The 3446-nt window shown below is 44.1% G+C and overlaps 1 long non-coding RNA gene across 1 annotated transcript; it reads left to right on the top strand.

Moving 5' to 3' along the window:
- The first annotated feature begins 16 nt into the window (after positions 1–16).
- On the top strand, positions 17–3083 carry LOC109391986 (uncharacterized). The gene is made up of 2 exons (XR_002125966.1): positions 17–1891; positions 2406–3083. It is a non-coding gene; the product is annotated as an uncharacterized LOC109391986 (long non-coding RNA).
- Positions 3084–3446: the final 363 nt, after the last annotated feature.

The following is a 3446-nucleotide window of genomic DNA, read 5'->3' as shown; positions in this document are numbered from 1 at the left end:
ATACTCATGTAAACTAGCAAAAATAAGTGAACTGGGGAGACAGGGCTTACAGTCCAACCTAGTCAAAAATAGTCAAGTTAGAGGTACTTGGCTGTAGTCACACAGCTGGAAAAATGGAGGAAAACGGGCAAACCTTGTTCTTTCTGACTAGAAATTCTATTTTTTCAGGCCTCTTGGTGCAGACGTTTCAGTGGTTGCTGTATGTATGATGTTATGCATACATCACTTGTCCCGCCTGCTGTGTGGACTTTACTCTCCCATTTCCATAACTTTTCCTCTACTTACTTTAAGCACCACATTAGACAGTGTTATACCTGTTGCTTCAGTCATTAAACACCATATAGAAAACTTGAGAAGAAAAAAAGCCTATTTACCCACATTTTTACTCTTTCAATTGCTCTCTCTTCTTCCTGGTATTCCAAGAGTCCTTTTATCATTTTGAGTAGGAAAAGCCCAGCCCTTCGTGTCTCTCACTGTACCTCACTCACACTTCTGACACCAGATGTGGGGGGTTGACTGACCTCCACGAAGCAGTTATCTCCAATACCAGCTGAGTGTCCTACAGTTAACTCAGTTCTGACACTGTTTGCCTGGAGATGGCGTCAGATCCCACCAGTTTAGGCTCATTGCCACAACACTGCCTCCCCAACTTCAGATGCCAGTCTTACTTGTTGCCACCCGTGTTTCTGATTGGCTGTAAATCATGCTCCCATGAACCCCTTCACTAGGTTCCATTAATTTGCTAGAGCAGCTCACAGAGCTGAGGAACTTATATTTACAGTTTGTGTAAAAGGATGTGATGAAGGATACGGTGGATATCCAGATGGAAGAGGCGTGTGCCAGGGGCACAGAGCTTCCACACCCTGTCTGGGTGCTGCTCTCCCCGCACCTCCACGTGTGCACCAATTCAGAAGCTGCCCGAACTCCATATTTGGGACTTTATGGAGCTCATTCACAGAGACGTGATCCATCACTAACTCCATTTCCAGCCCCTCCCCTCTCTGGAGAATCAGGGACGGGGCTGAAAATCCCAAGCTTCTAATCACGGTTGGTCTTTCTGGTGACCAGCCCCCATCCGGGAGCCACCCAGTGTCACCTCACTAGAACAAAAGACACTGCTGTCACCCAGGAAATTATAGGTTTTTCAGAAGCCCTGTGCCCTGGCCAGGGCAGAGACCAATCTGTATTTTCTATTATCTCACGTTTCCTTCCTGCCTCAAGAACTTCTTTGCTATTCTTTTAGGACATGTCTACTGGCAACAACAAGTTTTCCTTTATCTGAGATGTCTTCTCTCTCATTCCTAAAGAATAATTTCACTGGATAGAGAATTCAAGTTCTTTTTTGGCAACACTCAAGAAATGTGCCACTTCCCTCTGGCCTCCACGGTTTCTGGTGACAAATCTGCTTTCATTTGACTTGTTTTCTCCTTACAGACAAGGCATTGTTTTTCTCTCTGCTTTCAAGAATTTTTCTGTGTTTGGCTTTCTGAAGTCTGATGACACTATTCGTATGTCTCGGTTTGCATTTCTTTCCATTTATTCTGTTTGGGGTTTGCTCAGCTTCTTGAATCCTGTTTATCTCTTTTGCCAAACTTGGGAAATTTTCTCCCATTATTTCTCTTTAACCGGCAGTTTTTAGTATATTTCTATTCCCAGAGTTATGCAACCATTACTACAATCAATTTAAGAAATTGTATTACCCTGGTAAGAAACTCTGTACCTGCTAACAGTCACTCCCATTATCCACTTCCTAGCCCCTGGTAACCACCGATCTACCCTATGGATCTGCTGTTCTGGACATTTCGTACAGGTGGAATCATGCAGCATGGCCTTGGTGCCCGACTACTCATGGAGCGTGACGCTTTCAAGAGTCATCCATGTGGTGGCATGAGTCAGTACTTCATTTTTTTATTGCCAAATTATAGTTCATTGTGTGAGTGTTTATCCATCATCAGGTGGTAGACGTGGGTTGTTTCCACGTTTTAGCTCTTACGAATAGGGCCGCTGTGAACATTTATGGACAAGATTTTGTGTGGACATGTTTTCTTTGGGGCATGTACCTAGGAGTGGAGTTGCTGGGTCACATGGTAATGCTGTGATTAGCTTTGTGAGGAGCTGCCTGGCTGTTTCCCGTAGTGGCTGCACCGTTTTATATGCTCACGAGCCACATAAGGGCTTCTCCACCTCCTCATCAGCATTTGTTGGTCTTTCAGTGGTAGCTGTGAAGTCATGTTGCCTTGTGGTTGGGTTTGCATCTCCCTGATCACAGTGATGTTGAGCATCTGTTCATGGGCTTATTGGCCATGTGTGTTTGTTCTTTAAAAAGCTATCCAGATTCTTTGCCCACTTAAATAATTGGGTTATTTGTGTTTGTATTGAGTGTAATAGTTCTTTATAAATTCTAGGTACAGGCCCCCTACAGACATATAACTTGCAAAAGTTTTCTTCCATTCTGTGAGGTATGTTATTTTTTATTTCTTTGGATATGTTTTCACCCCCACCACATCCTCCTCCTAGGATGTCAATGGCACAAATATTAGATCTTTTGTCATCGTCGCACACGACTCTGAGGCTCTGTTAATTTCTTTCTTTTCTTTTTTTTTTAGCTGAGCCATCCTGCCACCTGTTGGCAGCTCAGCTTGGGCCAGGAATCGAACCGCTGTTTCTCAGAGCTCAAACTCGAGCGAGCTCTTAACCAACTGAGCCACTCCGCCGGCCTGGGGCTCTGTTAATTTCTTCCTGGCCTGCTTGCTGTCTGTGGTTGAGACTGGGCCATGTCTACTGCATTATCCCCAGAGCCACTGAGTCTCTCATCTTTCCTCTCCATTCAGTATTTTTATTTTGGCTGTTGTGTGTTTCAGTTCTAAACTTGTCATTTTCTTCTTTTATCTTCCATTTATTTGCTGAGATTTTTTTTGTTTGTTTCCAGCATGTTTGTAATGGAGCATATTACAAACAAATATGTTTGTTTGGAGCATATTTATGGCGGCTGCTTTAAAATCTTTATTGTAGGATTCCGATACCTGTGCCATCTCCGTGTTGGCATCCTTTGTCTTTTCACACTCAAGTTGAAAATTTCATGATTTTTGGTGTGACGAGTGATTTTTGCTGTCTCCTGGTCATTTTCAGGAAATTGTGATGAAATTCAGGGTGTTTTTAATCTCCTGTAGCAAGCCTCTTGGCTGTGCGGGGGCGGGATGGGGGTGCTGCCTCAGTACTGCCGGGGGGACTGGAAATCCAGGCTCCCTCTTTAGTCTCCATGTCTGCCTGTGAGATGGAGCACTATGGGACAGACACTGTCAGGATGGTCCTCAGCCTGTAGCATCAGATGAGGATGGGCCACGTTTTTTCTATGATACTTGGCTTGAGTAAGGAAGGTAGTTATTGTCCAAAACTTTTCTGTCTTGGTAGGTTACCATCCCTCCTTACATGTCTAAGAAATACCA

This window comes from Hipposideros armiger, unplaced genomic scaffold, assembly GCF_001890085.2.
Source record: "Hipposideros armiger isolate ML-2016 unplaced genomic scaffold, ASM189008v1 scaffold_310, whole genome shotgun sequence".
In the NCBI taxonomy this organism is placed as follows: domain Eukaryota; kingdom Metazoa; phylum Chordata; class Mammalia; order Chiroptera; family Hipposideridae; genus Hipposideros; species Hipposideros armiger.
The sequence above is the reverse complement of the archived record's forward strand: the minus strand, read 5'-3'. Positions and strand labels throughout refer to the sequence as shown.